Raw genomic sequence first — 17,532 nt, forward strand, 5'->3', positions numbered from 1 at the left:
AGTCTTGACTTGATGATTTCGAGTTGAGGCCAAGACCTCACACCCTTTTTTTTTTTTTTTTTTTGGTCAAGGGAAGTATCACAATTGGCATAAAAATTTTGAACTGAACAAAAGAAAATCGACGGAGGATCCCAAAATGCACCACCACCCAAAATTCCAGGTTGTGAAATGAATTTTTTGATGTTTGTCGAATTTTTACTTATTCAAATTTGAAGTAAGTAGAAATGAAAAAAAATTTCAGAATTCTCAAACTGATTTGAGAAGCTGAAATTTGGATTGTGTAGGTACCCTATTTTCGACTTTCTGGGTCCGTTAGTGATGGTTTCAAACCGTTCTGAAGCCTCCAATGGATTTTTGAATTTCAAGTTTCAGAAAAAACACCACAGGCAGGATGAAAATTTAATTTAGACCCTACAAATTCTGATTCACTATATTTATGACCCATTCGATCGATTAAGACACATATTTTCAATATATTTTTTTCTCAGTTCAAATCCGCTAGAGGATCAAGATCCGTTCGAAACTATAATTAATCGACTCGGGAGGTCGAAAATAGGATACAAACCAAATTTCAGCTTTCTGTGTAAATTTGGTGAAATTTTAATTTTTTTCCATTTTCGACTCAAAGTTGAATTGTCAACAAAAATTCGCTAAAAATCAAAAATGATGAGTTCGTTGGGGCACGTGGGAGCTTGATGAGGCACGTTGAGGTGAGTTGCAAAGCTCATTGGGATGTTTTTGAGAGTGACGGGGTCGTTGGAGTTGGATGGAGTTTCCTCACAGTTAGTTGAAATTCGCTGAGGCATGCTGAGGTTGATTAGAATTTATTTGGAATTTTCTGGGGTTTGTTAGAGTTCGTTTTAGTTTTCTTTGGAGACTGTTACAGTTCATTTTCGGGTACGTTGGAGTTTCTTGAGGCACGTATGAGGTTGGTTGGCTCGCAGGGGTTTGTTTTTGAAGGTTTGTTGAATTTCGTTGGGGTACTTTGGGGTTGGGTGAGGCTCGTACGGACATACTTATATTCAGGTTCGATGAGGATCGTTAAAGTTCGCTAGGTTTCGTTGATGCTTCCTTTCTTTGAAAATTTCCTTCAAGTTCGTCAAAGAGGATGAAATAATTGTTGATGAGAAGAAATATTATGAGAAATGAAAAAATATTTTGCAAAAAAGGGAACTTATATGAGAAGTTCATCCAGTAAGTGTTCATAAAAAAATCTCTGTATCTCTTTTTCACATGCCAAGACCATCCCCTCGACCCTCCTTCAGCACAAAATCAAAAAACTAAACAAACATTTTCAAATTTCATTTTCATCTCACTTTATCTGATTTCAATCATTTTAATGGACGGAACACGAGTGCACATTATCAACTTTGCATTTAAGCCCATACTGACTCTGAATGATACATAAGTATAAAATAACGAAGCGAAAAAGGGGAATCATGGTCGAAGCCCAAGGTATGGGGATATTTATCTACGCCATATACGCAGCATTACGCTCATTACATCAAATGACACTTTTGAAGTCGGTGCTTTTTGCTGGAGTATATCTGAAGCCGAATAAAAAATTAATATCAAAGTAACAAATCCAGCGATTGAAAAATTCGCTTTAATCTTTTAAAACCACGTAATGAAAATCTCTCGCGTTATGCCACATATACATATAAGATTTCAACATTATACATCGTCGTTTTCATCGCCTCGTCATCATCATCATCATCATCTTCATCGTCGTCGTCGTCGCCGTGAAATTATACACACGCAGACAAGTACACAAACGGCAGTATACATACATACTACGTGTAATAGATTGAAAACCGCGCAAAACATAAAATTCATTCTTGCTAAAAGCATTCGCTAGCATGTAGCTTTTAAAGTACACTCGTTTTCCTCTCCCATGTCACAATCCGATAGCAGAAAATTCATCTTAACGTTGCTAAAAAACATGATCCATTTATTTTTTTTTAAGTACTAGAAAAAAAGCAATACACTTTTCCTTTTTTGATATCCATTATATTATGTAATATTATTATTAGCGAAATGTAGCGAAACTGGCGAAACTTTTTTTTTTTTTTGTAATGGATTATCCATAAAAACGAGAACATAATTTAAAGGCTATTATCGTTATTGCCTCGGTTCGTTTCTAGAACGTAGCCATTTTCGGATATATTTTTCTTTTTCTCTTTTCAAAACTTGGCCAGAATTTAAAAAGAAAAGCCAATTTTTTTCGGCGCGAGTATGGAACTTATACGAGTAATTTTGGAAAAGTCGCGAAAGCAACAATGTGTTTCAATGTTGCGTTCGTAGTGTAGGTAGGTAATAAGTAGATATGAGAGGCGTTTTGCGATAAGGGCCCTTGTGGTGATATTTCGATTTTTTCAGGAGAGAGAAAACATCGAATCGCTTCGATTTTTTCGATTTTATTTTTTTTTGATTTTCGGGTGCAGTGTTGTCTTGCGCATAGGTTGGATGGGAAATTTTGACGAAATTCGTTCAACATCGCCTGATATCCGTGATTTAGAAAAGGGACCTTGTGGTGAACAGCCGAATTTACACAACGTTACAGACTACCCCGCAAAAAAATACCGAGAAATTCGGATTCGCCATGAAATTTTACGTAGGTAACAACAATAAAATAATTTTTCCATCGACCTTTTTTTTCTTTATTTTAAAATCAAAAACAAACGAAAAACTTTGTTTTTCGATTTCCCAAAAATGTGAGTTTTTGAGTATTCATGTTCAAGTAATTTTAAAACGAGAAGTTGATGAGATAGGCGAAATCTGATTGCACCATTCGATTTCTCGTGAAAAAGTAAGTCGGAATCGCCAATAAAAAAAAAAAACATCGAATCACCACAAGGACCCATATCGCGAAACGCCTCTCATATAGTATTTTGTCGACGAGACGTTTCGTATTGTTGATAAGCTTATATTTTCACACATAATAAAAAGTATGTATTATAATTTCACATAAATTATCTGCACGAATATTTATTACAACTGACTACTTTTTTTCCATTCGTTTATAATTTTTGGTAGGTTGATCGTGTCGTAGGATACGTGAACAAGCAATACATATTACGTACAAGACTAGAAACGCGTTATCTTTCATTTCTTTTTCAACGATATAATTCATATATTATCGTGTTTGTAATTTAAAATTAAACGAGGAAAAAACAGTTGGTTTTTTTTTCAATTTAAAATGAAGCTCTCGTTGTTAATTTTTTTTTATTGTTTTGTATTTTAACATGTGATAATTGTTTCGTTTTGCTTGCATGTTGATAAAATTTTTTAAAAAAAGATATTAATAATTTTCTACAATATTACAATGTTTGTTCTTTCTTTGATGTACAGTTCCGGAGGCTAGGCGGTGGCGTAGGCAAGTATTATCAAAAAGAAAGAACTCACTTGGTAATACACGTAGGTAATACATACATAATAATTTTACGATGAGAGCGAAAAATATCAATTGTTTTCATTCTTGGCTCAAACTAGAGGATTTTTCGAAAGGGGAGGGGGGCGGGCTAAGCTGTACTGATCTAGATTTATGAAACGTCGGCATCACTTGGGCGAGTCAGGAAATGGGGAATTTTTTTCTGTAAAGTGAGATTTTTCAAAAAAGACATCATTTAAAAAATTAACTCGAAGTGTTTTTTGGAAGCTGGATGAGAGAGAAAGGGAGAATAAGTACAAATGTTACAGTTCTGGACCCCACAAACAAAAGCTGCAAAAATTTCGTCCATCTGATTTGGCCCTAACCTGTAACCCCTTTCAAATACATTTTAAGTCTAACTTGCTTAAAAAAGTTTCGAATATTTTTCAGCATACTGGGTTCCAAAAAAATGTTGCTCACAATTATTTCAACGTGTTCAAAAACACCAAATCGATTCAGATTTTCTCAATTTTGCAGAAATACTTCATTTTTAAAAATTTTAAATTAAATAATTGAAAACATTTATTATTTTTAATTTTTTGAAATGAAGTTCGCAATTTTTAGAATCAGGTCGTGGATCTGCTGTTTTTTTTTCAATTCAAGTCTCGTATGTTTTCAGAGCAACTCGTATATTTTTCATGAAGAAATTCTAAAAAGAAGACGGGCAATTTTTTCAAAAAATCAAAAAATTCGAAAATTTTTCAATTTTTTAGGATTAAAAACTTGGCACATCAGCTTTGATTTTATAATATTATCATCTTATTACACTTCTGAATCTCTTGTCAACGTTTCTTTAAAAAATTTAATATTTGTAGGTACCATTTCTTAAATTTTTCGCACTTATTAATTATTTTCAGCACCATTATGTACTTTGAAATTTCCTCACGAGGGAACCGTTAAAACTCAGCAAATTGGAATTGCTCCAGATGATGATGTTGTAATCAATTGTGGCAATTGAAAATTTAATGCTGTCGGGGCTCGTAAAATGTATTTTTTCACAGGTTTAAAATCCCGTAACTACCTACTAGAAAAAGGTCTAAAATTGCCTGTTTCAAGAAAAAAAAAATCACACGAAATTTTCTGCGTGCCTTTAAGTCACTCCCTCTCCAAAATATCCAGCAAAAGTCTGACGTGTTTGGTGTTAGTGTGTTCCGATGTTTTCCTTTTCACCAAAAATTTCTCAATTGAATTGAATATTTTCTCAAGTTATTTCGAAGAAATCTCACCATATTTTAGATTTTTTAATCGAGTCTCACGCTGGCCTCTCCCTTAAGATACTCCTTGCAGGTCCTTTTCTGTTGTAATGAATTTTTCTTCTCTCTCTTGCAAATTTTCTCATTTCAAATCAGCCTTGTTTTGGGTTTAGGTATTCCAATTTTGCTCAAAATTTTTTGTGTTTTCTAATGTAAGGAGAAGAGGAAAATTGCGATTGATCCCTCTCCCACCCCTTTGGCTGGGTGATGTATTTTTTTTAGTATTTACCTGATTGAAATTTCTTATTGTTGTGTCCAACTTTGGAGTCTCGGAAAAAATCTGTTTGCTGCGTTTTGAGGATGATTTAGAGTTATTTCAAAAATATTCGCCAGAAATTTCAAAATTTAAAAGTTGAGCTTTTTTTAAAGCTAAATTTTTTAAATCTTGCCTTTCAGAGGTGGGTCATTCCACGTCAATTGGACCAAGAAGTGGTAGAGGGGTTTGGCGATTTTTTTTGAAATTTTTCCTGTGGAAAGACCTTTTGAAGGGATGACCAATGGCGCGAATCGCAGCCCTCTAGCCCATTTTTAAAGGCAGCCAGGGGGTGTCAAAGTTTTCAGTGATCCTAAAATATCATCCATTTCAGGAGTGGATTACTCAATAACCGCGATACCTACCAAAATGGAACTTTTTCTCATAGTTAGGGGTTTTGAAAAGCTTTTTGGAGATATGTATCATAAAAATCAGTGTTGCCACTTTTTTTCGTACAAAAAATTAGCTCAAAAAGTTTCGAAACGTAGTTTTCATATCGTTCCGACTCTCAAAAATTCAGAAAAAAATATATTATGGACAACGTTTCATGCTGAACAACGTATTAGAAAATCGGGACAGTAACATGTTGCAAAGTCGAATTTAAAAAATTTTAAGTTTGCGAAAAAATTCGATTTTTCAATTTAAAACTTGAAAAAAAATTTTGATAGGTAAAGTTGACCCATTTGACCCCTATTTTTACGTATCTGTCGAAAAAGTTGAAAAAACCCTTTCACTCGATGAAATGAACTCCTCACAAAAAAAATCAAAATTCGAAAAGATTCAAAAAATGATCAAAATTTTTATTTTTTTGTTGTGAGTGTAATTTTTATCAACTTTTTCATGAAATACGCCGGAAAGAGGTCAAAATAAGACAGCTGAATAACTTTAAACTTTTTTTGATGATTCAAATTGAAAATTGAATTTTTTAAAATTTTGATTTTTTTGTGAGAAGTTTATTTCATCGAGTGAAAGGGGTTTTTTTCAACTTTTTCGACAGATACGTAAAAATAGGGGTGAAATGGGTCAACTTCACCTATCAAAACTTTTTTTCAAGTTGTAAATAAAAAAACGAATTTTTTCGCAAATTTAAAATTTTTTCAATTCGACTTTTCAACATTTACCGTCCCGATTTTCTAATACGTTGTTCAGCATAAAAAGTTGTCCATAATATATTTTTTTCTGAATTTTTGAGAGTCGGGACGATATGAAAACTACGTTTCGAAACTTTTTGAGCTAATTTTTTGTACGAAAAAAAGTGGCAACACTGATTTTTATGATACATATCTCCAAAAAGCCTTTCAAAACCCCTAACTATGAGAAAAAGTTCCATTTTGGTAGGTATCGCGGTTATTGAGTAATCCACTCCTGAAATGGATGATATTTTAGGATCACTGAAAACTTTGACACCCCCTGGCTGCTTTTAAAAATGGGCTATAGGGCTGCGATTCGCGCCATTGGTCATCCCTTCAAAAGGTCTTCCCACAGGAAAAATTTCAAAAAAATCGCCGAACCTCCCCACCACTTCTTGGTCCAATTGACGTGGAATGATCCAGCATGTAGGTATCTTGATAATTTGATAAAGATTTAGGAAGCATGATTCTTTATGGTTTCTAGAATCATGAACATATCGTGATAGGATTCGCAAAACGGGTACGGAGTCCTAAAATTTTAGTCAAAATGCCCCTCATTATTGGCCTTCAAAATTTCTTGAAAGTTGAAAAAATGTGGCATATGGTTTATTCAAAAAATTAAATCCGTCGAAAACACACAATTTAAAGACCATTTGGCCAACCAAATTTCAAACCAGCTAAATAACTTTTAGTGGAACGATTAAGTACCTTTTAACAATGACCGTCTCAAATAAGTATGTACTGAAGAGACAAAATATGGAAAATTAAAACCGAGAATGAGTAGGTAGGTAGGAAAGTATATTTTTTAAGAATCCATCCACAAACAAATCTAAATATATCACCTTATGACTAGTATCATTAAAAAGTCTGATATTCGTACCCTTCAACTCTAAATTAACACAATCCATCGCAGCACGCGTCGATTTAAAATATTCTCGTACAGATAGTCTTCACTCTAGCTAAATTCAACGACCATATAAAGCCTTATTTAAACGGTATTCAGCCCAGAAGAGGGTAGAATGCCCAACTACGACGGCCACGACGAGTATAAGGCCAACACAGGGTAAGTAAATCTCGCAGTTAGAGAGCAGATTTATTCATCGAAACAAACACTTCTGTTAAATAACAGATAAAGATGGATACGGTATGCATACGCCGTACCATGCCAGAGAGAAAAAAAATAATACTATATACATCATCACGCAATAAATTAAATTTTAATCGAATCCGCCGATTTGGTAAAATTGATTATAAAATTTTAATTAAAAATACCGTCTATAAAATTACTCCACAGTGTCGTCTTTTTTTTCCTATATACGTATTCTGCACGATGGAAAAAAAAATGAAAATTATTCCCTCCATGTTCGCTTTTTCTCAACCTACTACAACTCTGCAGATAGCTTGGGATAATACGACGATATTTCGCTCGCGAGGGTTCCCAAATTAAGAAATCTAGACGTACAGACTGGATACGGATGCGGATATGGCTGCTCGTGCACAACTGGGTAGATGGTAAGTATTCTCTTCTTAATGATGAATAAATCTCGATGTGATGAAGGGGAGTTACATGATGAAAAACCAGTATCCAATATAAGGCAGGTAGGTAATAGGTATATATGATCGAAATGAAGAAGTAGACACCAACTTGGATTATGGCAACCACCGCACGTTATGATTTTCACTACATTCGACGTGTATTCGTCTGCACACAGCACAGAGACCATGCCTACCTACTTTGTACGTGATTTTAAAAATGCAACTAACCCGCATAAGGCTTCAACTTCGAAGTATAAATAAGTAAGTTAAGAAGAGCAGCACGAGCGAAAAAAAAAATACCGCACACACCAGAAAAGAAATCGCCTTATTAAACACAATGATATATCGTACGTAAGATCGATTGTTTTCGATATTATACCCCAACTAGACGGTTTTTTTTCCTCCATCATCTTTATCTCAATGGCGTTTTTTTTCCTCAACGGATCCGTATCCCAATTAGGGAATAACTAGCACGTACGGTGAAGCTACTTGATTCCTTGGTTATGGCTTGTTAAGCGCTCTGTGCTCTGCTGCTGGTGTATGGTATTCGCTGAACCGCAAGTGTAAAAAAGCTGGCTCCTATTTGTACGCTGCTGCGCTGCGACGTATCCTTTTACATAATATAATAAACGAGAAAGAGACGTTTGCGGCCCTCATCCATTGCAACCACCTCCTCGATTCGCCCCTTATCTTCGATACCAATTAAAAATTACTTTTTCGTTTCACAGTAGAAGCGACGAGATGAGGGGCGTTAATTAAAAAGCTCTACGAAAAAATATGTATCCGTATGTACTACTATACTCTCCATGCGTCGAGAATCCCCTCCCCCTGCATTGCTTTTCGCTTCGCTATGGTACAGTCTTTCCGCGTATAGTTCTCTATATTAGCATGGTGAGTACAATCTACGATGCATAGACTAGGTATACGGACAAAAAAACAATGCAATTTTTCATTACACTTGAAATCAAGCGCCAGCTCTTCGAGACCACTTCAGACTCCAGCAGCCGCTTGTTTTAATGAACCTGCTTTAAAGAGTATACCTACCAACTATAATGCTGTTGTAAATTAGGCGAAAATTTATTCATTCTTATTACAGATAGGTACTGGGTAAAGGTATATATTACGTACAGATGAGATGAGATTCTTTTTTAAAAATAAAATAATCCCAGCCCAACTCGAATTAACTAACGCGGAATTGTAAATTCAACGTGTATTTAAATCTAACCTAACCCTTTCAGGCTTATTTTGAAAAATATGCGAGAAAAGTGGATGGATAATTGGATATGGGCGAAATAAGTTGCAAATCCAATTAGCTAGGTATAATAAAAGAGTTCGTATAAATGAAATAAAAACGCGATTTAACCGATGATGGAATAATCTCAAGATTGTAAAGCAACATTTTTTTGTGCAAAAAATAAAATTTTGTTGTACCTACATAATTAATAAAGTTGAAGTTTTAAGTAGCAAGAGGACCTCTTCAAACTCCAGCAAAGCTCACCACAAATCCACTAAAATTGTGTTCAAATCCGAACCCCCAAAATTGTTGAATTCGAATAGTTTTTTTTTGTTCGAATTTGAGGATTGAACAATTCAGTTTAATCTAATTTCAACATGGAAACGTTGTTCTTTAATCATTCAATGAACAAATGATGGAGAAAAAAAATAAATACATACTGTATTGAAGAAAAAAAAATTGAAAAACATGACAATTTTGTCTAATGGTTTTACGAACAAGTAACAAAATTTCAATGCAACTGATTAGCCAGACTGATTTTTCAGAATCTCTTTCAAATGCATCAATAAATTACCTACCTATTCCTACTTATGACAATACAATCATCAATAAACACGTTGTATTCAAAAATAAAAAGAATACTCGAGTAAATGAAAAGAACACAGCAGTAGACAACATAGCAGCACGCTCTCTCACTTTCAACTGACGCAAAACATGCGCAGATTGTATGCGCGTTCGATATGCTCTTCAACTCTGCGCTTGCGTACAAAAAAGTGAACAAACTCTATCGCGATTTCAAGAAACGTGGAAAGGAAGAAAGCTTCAAAAATTAAGTTTAGCTAGTTGGAAATGGAAAATAAAGGGGACATTTCTGTCTTACAAACTTGTTCACAAAATTTTAACTCGATACACAATTTCGCTTGTCCTAACAGCGATATAAGGAAAAATGAAATAGTTATGTCGATACAACACCAATATTTTTAAAATATCGACTGCTAATAATTTTTATCAATTTTTGTTTTCTTTTTCCAAATTTTTGAAATAGATGTTTTTAAATTGAAAATTCGCAACAAAATTTTGATTTATTTTTAGATTAATAACTTCGTTGGGTATCGAAAAGACATTCCATCTTATTCAAATTGAAAACACTAAAAAATTCATATCCAACTTTTAATTAAAATTAGATGAAACCTTAAAATTTGCAGTATTAAAAAGAGTACAATTTTTTCTTTCAAGAAGATCTAAAATGATAACAGTCCATGAGGGCAAGATATATAAATGACAAAAAGCACAAAAATTTAGGTTCAAACTGCGTTGAGTTGAAAATTATACTTTGGGTTTGAAGAAAATTTAACGAATTCACCGTTGCCCCTGCGGCTTGAAAGTTAGGCAGACATGTTTACATAGATTCAGAATGAATGACAGGTATATGTAGTTACTGAGAGAAATTCCTCACAACATAGCCTGGAACACCCTGTACCCTGTACATCGTGGTGGATCACAAAGGGGCGGGAATGCCAATTCTTTGTTGAATTGAAAATAATTGGGCTTCAGAGGTGTCCGTGGAGAGGAAAAATGGATCCTAAAAGAGATATAGAATTTTCGAAAAATTGTGGCTGTTTCATTCTGATAGCTCCTGCCCGTCCTGTTTTTGAAAAAATAGTCCAGTTTCAAAAAATGATATTTGAGATTCTACGTCGAGCGTGGCCATTGCCGTAGAATTCCAAGATCACTTTTAGGGCTCTTCTGCCGTTCTAAGTATATGAAAATTTGCCAATCGTCAATTTTTGAGTAAATTCATATTTTGAAAATTTTTTCATCTCAAATATTTCACATTAATCAACTCAAAACATCGAAGAATATCACTCTTAAAATTAAAAAAATATTTTGTAGCACAGTAGTGCCAATTTTTTGGCCATCAATACCGATTCAAAAAACCAAAAAAATTAGCAAATTTTTGGCTGCTTTCTCAATTTTTTTAAAATGGGCAATAATGGCCGAAAAATTGGTACTACTGTGTTCCAAAATACTTCCCCAGTTTCAGAAATGACATCTTTCGGAGTTTTAGCATAAATAATGCGAAATTTTTGAGAAAAAATTTTCAAAACAGAAATTTACTCAAAAATAAGCAATTTGCAAATAATTTTCAACCGCTCAGTACTTCAGTAGAACCCTAAAAGAGGTCTTAGGTTTTGATGGCAATGGCGGAAATCGACAAAAAATATCTACATAATTTCAAACCAAGTTTGCAGATCTTCAAAGGAGAAAGCCATGAAATAATTTTTTTCTCGACACAATACATAAGAAAAAACAGCAAGTACAGATTTAACCTAAGTAATATAAACGCAAATTTTAGACCTCCTATCTTTTCACACAAATCCACGACGAAGAGGGTGGGTTAATTACATCACAAAATCCTTATTAAGACTGCCAATTAATTTTCCAAACAAGCACTCACCATGTTTGAAAAAGCATCCCTCTTTACCCTTCCAGCTCGTCCTTTTTACCTTGAAAACACCACTTATAAAATCGACGCTGCTTTTAATTTACTACCCGTATTAAAGTTGTTAATCTGCAAAAATGTATTCGCCTTCGCCAACCCTCGCTTCCTTTTTCTCCTCCTGCGTACAAAATCAGCGTTAACTCGAGCATTTACTTTGATCGAAGTCTGGCACCGAGACGCGTATTCGTTTCCAAACAAGATTAATAATTACTTAGAGAGATGTCGAAGTCGGCTATTTTTTTCACGTTCGTCTTGTTGTTTAAAAAACTTTATACTTACCTACCAGTTGGTAAAAAAAAGTTACACTTTGGCGAGGTGGATACGAGAATTTTCTATTCTTTTTCAACATCTCATTCTACAGATTCTCTTTTTCACCCTCTTCAACCTTGTAAATGTGTACCAAACACTTCATCCTAGTTTCGCCAAGGTTTTCTACAGAACGAGACAGTGCCACGAAAAAGACTCGATTAGCGAGCCAATGAGTAGGTTTTTTTTTTACCTCTCTGGTTATTCTTAGAAGAGTTTCAATTTCAAATGAAGACAGAAAAAGAGAGAGAGAAATACTAAAATAAATCCTTTTTTGAAAAGCATCTAGGTCGGCTGGAATATTTAATAGTAAGCCAAGCGAAGAATTATTTTCTTCGCCGCTGATACATTTTCGCTTTCGCAAAACCGTATTAAATGGCAACGCCGAGCGAGCGACGACGACGACGATTCCATCGCCGAGCTTTGCCAAAAACAGCGTTAATATTCTCAATTATAATTGCGTAAGGTATCCTCTCTCTTTTCTCATTCGACTTAAAAGGCAAATCGGATCCTTAATGAAGATTTCATTACAGCCAAATGAACGGTTCACTGATTGCTACTATAGGTACAATATAGAAACTGGAGACTGTACACACCGAACAGTAAAGCCGTTCGCTTTGCCATTCTTCCTCTTACCCCCAGCATTACTTCAGCATCCTACCCCAATGAGCCACGTACATCGCTTCGACTTGTTCAATTAATTTAACAATTTACCTCTCTCTGTTTCTCTCTTTCGCTCATTCGCTATATAACCTTAAAACCCGAACTGAAACGTTCGACTCGTATTTCGGTAACGTATTTACATCCACATCTTTCAATCGTATAGGCCTATTTATAAAACGACTTCCCTTTGGTAATCGACCGGTACTAATTTAGCGCTGAAAAAATTGTTGCTACTACGTATTCGGTGGAAAAATTCCATCTCTATAATATGAAACCTCGAAATGATGTAGGAAAAGGGTTAATCCCACACACAAGAGTTGAAATTTGTCGTCGAACGCTCTGGCCGAAGCTTTGTAATTACGCATCCGGATCGAGCGTGGTTCGTTAACAACGGCATTTCTCCCATAGGTATTCCTCTTCTAACAATCCAATCATCTTCCGGAACTGATTACATTAATTAATAGCGTGCCTCTTTCTCCGGCTCTTGCCGCAGCCGTGTACCGCGCTCGTTCTACCCGCCATTCGATAAAATGTATCGAACGTAATGTAAACCTATTTTAGTCGAAAGTTACAAAATTACCAAAGCTCCTTAATTGTTAACAAAAGGGTCAGGTAAATAAAGCAGCAAACTCCTCTCGTTATATTTATATCGCCTCGTCGCGTCTCTCTCCTGTCTACCTGCATCCTGCTTTCTGTACCGTACCTGCTACCTACCTACCTACCTACCTACGTCGTAAATAAGCGCCTTCATTTGCCGCTACACTCCTGCCCTCCTCGCTTCTTCCTTCCTTCTCGAATAAAAGCGCCAAGTTTTCGCATACCCATACTCACCACCAATTCGACAAAATCGAAAACACATAGATATAATTTTGATTTTCTATGCACGAGGGCACGAGTATGTTTGCATCTTTGTTTTGGCTGTCTACCTACCTATGGATGGGTATGATGATTATTATTTTGCCAATATGTACGTGAAATTACAAACGTAACTACCCAGCGTAGAATAGTTTTTGTTTTTCGCTTCGAAACACCCACCCCCCTCCTCTTCATTCGTCTTCATCATCGAAGTAGTTACATGTACTTCTATCGTACTTTATATGTACATCACGCAGGAATAAGTTTCTCATCTTCATCGTTGCGTGTTCTTTCGTCGTTATTTCTTCCACATAACGTTAAAATTCCTGATCAATTTTTTTCGATAAAAAAATTCATACGTCGAAGTTGGCAAATTTACGTGAAGGTAGAAAAAAAAGAGAAACGAAGGGTAGATCTGGATATATCATAATTTAAAAAGTATTCGAGTCATTTTTCACACGTCACAAATGCACGCGTTCGAATTTTTTTACGAAGGAAAAAATACGAGAATTCTTTTTTTAGGAATACGATTCGATTCGATTGAGAAAAAATTCGAAAGGGGTAGAATATTTAGGTCTCACTTGAATTGGATGAACAAAAAATTGACGGAAAAATCCCAATGATTTTTAGAAGAAGAGAGCGGAATAGTGGAAGAAATTTATAGAGCAATATATATATTTTCACACACATATCCCCATGTTTATATACAGCAGATGATGTGTTGGGGTAATTTTTTTTTATCGAGATATTTCATATATATTTTCTAAAATAATGCTCGTCAAATATAATTTTCTTTCTGCTGTGATAATATTTTCAAAGTGTTTTACAAAAAATTAGTTGGAAAATGCTAGTTTTACAAACTTTTTTAGAAAATCATAAAAGAATTGAAATACAGAATAGAAAACACAAAAAAAAACAATTTTTGAAGGAATAAGAAATTCAAGTCACAGGTCTGTTAATAGTTTTTGGATTTTGAAATACTGAAAAACTGACGTGAAAAAAAATACAAAATATTGATCCACATCAGTAGTTAATCTGTTGCTATCGTTAGGAATGTAAAAAAAGTTCCCCAAATTTTCAACGTTACAACATAAGTAAATGCTATTAAAACATTTTTCTTAAAAGGTAACAGAAAAAAAATGAATAAAAAAAAGAAATTCGAGTGTACTCAACATTAAAGAAGCAACGATGAAAAAATTTCAAACAAGAAAAAAATTAATTCGAACTTTTTTCTACTTGTTGAACTTATTCTTTCAAAAAATTCTGTCTATCGCTTCACACGAGTCATGATTTTTACCTTCACTTTTACAATACCTAATATTTTAATTGTTAATGTGATAGGTACTTACATATTATGAAGAATTTTCAAAAAAACATTTCAAATTTCTGCTGTTAAGTATATTTTTTTGGTCGGGAAAATCTTGGCTACAACACCGTTGTCTCCTCCACAATTCCTGGCCAACTTTTTAAAAATTTTAAACCCCTAAAACTGATCCAAAATTTTGATAACAAACCCAGAAAAATATAAAGACATCAAAAAACGTTTCTATTATGGAAGAGGAGAGGAGATGAGAGGGAGGAAGAATATTCATCCACACAAATTTCACTCTGCGATTCAGTAAACTGAATGAAATTCAGAAAAATTTTCGTCAATTTTTCAAATTTCAACACCAAAAATCATTGCATTTTTTTTCTCTACAATTATGATATTTCAAGAGCTTTTGCCCTCGATTAGCTCAGGCTGACTTTTTCCTTTTTTTTTTTTCACTTGATGTGTAGTTTAAACTTTCAAACATGACTACGAATTAGTGCAGAAAAATTGTCTTCCCACACAAAAAATAATGCTTTTCACTACTTGAATTTTGAATTTTTGAAAGATTTTGCCCTCGCTTTGCTCCGGCTTTGGTTCGCTTCCTTTTAACTACATGAAATTTCTAAAAAAAAAACAAACAAAATAAACAGTGTGTTATCTGATATTAAATTTGAGAAATGCTCAACTGAAAAAATCAAATTCTCATATCAAAAATGATATTGCATAAATTTTTTAATTAGAAATTTTTCAACGATGCTACACCATCACTACGCTTGAACTTTGGACCTTTTTAGTGTTTGAATTACAAATATTCAATTTTTCAAGTTTTAGGCAGAAAAAATAATTTTATTGACTCGACAAATTTCAAAAATGATACCAAAGCAATAATTGAAAACTTCTACCTAATTTTTTTTAAAAAAGACATTTTTCCAAGTTTTTTAATTTTTTTTTTTTTTGAAATGAGATGAAGCCCAGAGCAAAAAGTCATAATTCTATGTTGATACCCAAATACTTCCTCCTAAAGAGATCACCAAAATTACACGTTTCAATCTTTAGTAGGTATCCATATCATCAGGAAACGCTAAAAGTTAATTTTTTCCATTTCAGAATTTCTTAAAACAAAGGAGTTCCTCCGAAATAAATAGACAAAAGTATGATAACTTTGAGATCATCTCGTTGAAATATTTGTAATTGAAATTGAACATCTACTTATAATTTACATTTACGAGTACACGTAATAGTGAGGATAAAAAGATCCCCTGAACCAATAAAAATTGATTATGAATCATATGAAAAATTTTCAAATTTTTCAAACTTGGAGCTCTTGCTGGAGTAGGAGGTAAGTAAGGAATTCGCTTCAAAATTTGAAATTTTTTCTGCGTCTTGTTGAGGTCATTTTTTGCAAAATTGCATCAAATTTCAAAAAAAAATAATTGGAAAACGGCCTATCCAGTACCCATGTACAAAATTTTCATTTTTTACAATTTGAAAGAATTCGGCATTTCTGTTCCTAATTCCTACTTCCTCCCCTCCAAGAAAAAAACTTGCTCAAATGGCCTTTGCAAATGCATTCTTCTCAAGGATAGATAATCTTTTCGTATAATTTCTTTAAATTTGAGACAACCATCAAGTACAAACTCGTTTTCCAGTAACCTGTTGAAAAGCTCTAGAAATTTTTATTCTAAAGAGTCTATAAGCACGATTGATTTAGGAAATTTGCGGTTTTTCGACGCCTGGTCCGAAAAACGCACAGCTTTGAAACTTGCAAATTTAATTTTTAGAAAGTTTAGTCCTCATAAAGTTATACATTAAATAGATAAAGAATAATTTTAATGCATTTTAAATTTCAATACGAGATATAAGTAACAAGCTAGAAAATTTCAACTTCACACCATTTTTTTATTACGACCAAAACTAAACTATAACTTCTCCCCAGCAGAAAAACTGCATTGAAAATGAATTGCCAAAGCCTATTCCACCCAGTAGGTAATTTTTCTTCACATAAAAATTTATAGACCTGTTTACATCCACTTACATACCTAGCCATATTTTCAACACACAAATCTATCTAATCTATCTATCTAATCTAATTCTAATTTCTAATCTAATTATAGGTATAAAAATCCAATCCCCAGTAGCGAAAGTATGTAAATTTGTTGGCTTTTTCACGTTACCCAGCGTTGGTTTGTTTACAACGTTCGGTAGGTACGTGAAATAGGTGCACACAAAGGAGTTTTTTTTTTTTTTTTTTTTTTTTTTCATTCTGATTCTGCACCAAATCAACTAAAGTCTAAAGTCTAAAGTACTCATTTTAATTGTCAGTATTTTTGAATTTTGACTTTCGTTTCAAAAGTATTTAAAATGCGAATATTTTTCAATTCGAAATTTCAACTACTTAAATTACCTGGATTGATTATTGATTTGATTTGACAGGGAAGCATGGTGTACTCTTCTCTGTTAAGTGAGAGGATTTTCAAAAATTAATTACCAGAATGATTGATTATTGATTTGATCGGGAAATAGGATCTCCGCTTTTTAGTAGACAATTTCCAAAAATTTATTGCAATTGATTTTTGATTTGACGGGGGACGGGGGGAGTAGGGTGTCCGCTGTCCGATTTTCAGTCAGACAATTTTCAAAAATTTATTTATTGCAATGATTTTTCGAGATCGAGGGTTATGTGGAAAGGAGAGGAATGCAGTAAAATGATCAATAATTAACAAAAATTTATCACATTTTTTGATTTTTTTCAACGAATTTAGAATATTTCTCATTATCTTAAAAATAAGATTAGTAGGTGGTTTGAAGGGAAGCAGGGCTTACTCGTAAAATACAATTTTTTTGTTCATTGAAGTAGATAATATGATTGATCACTCTAAGTAAAAATGCATTAATTAGGTAGGTAGAGTACCTCTACTTACTATGAATTAATATTACCAGGATTGATATCATTGTTGATTGATTTGATGGGGAAATATCACGTTGAATCAGATGAGCTGATTTTCAAAAATTATTAATTACCTATTAGGATTTGTGTTTGATTTGACGGGGATTGAA

At 33.7% G+C, this 17,532-nt stretch overlaps 1 protein-coding gene across 10 annotated transcripts in view; it reads right to left on the minus strand.

Moving 5' to 3' along the window:
* LOC135835428 (LIM domain only protein 3-like) overlaps positions 1-17,532 on the minus strand; it is a 272,343-nt gene that overhangs the window by 121,530 nt on the left and 133,281 nt on the right. The window lies entirely within an intron of this gene.

The sequence above is a fragment of the Planococcus citri genome, chromosome 2 (genome assembly GCF_950023065.1).
Source record: "Planococcus citri chromosome 2, ihPlaCitr1.1, whole genome shotgun sequence".
NCBI lineage: Eukaryota > Metazoa > Arthropoda > Insecta > Hemiptera > Pseudococcidae > Planococcus > Planococcus citri.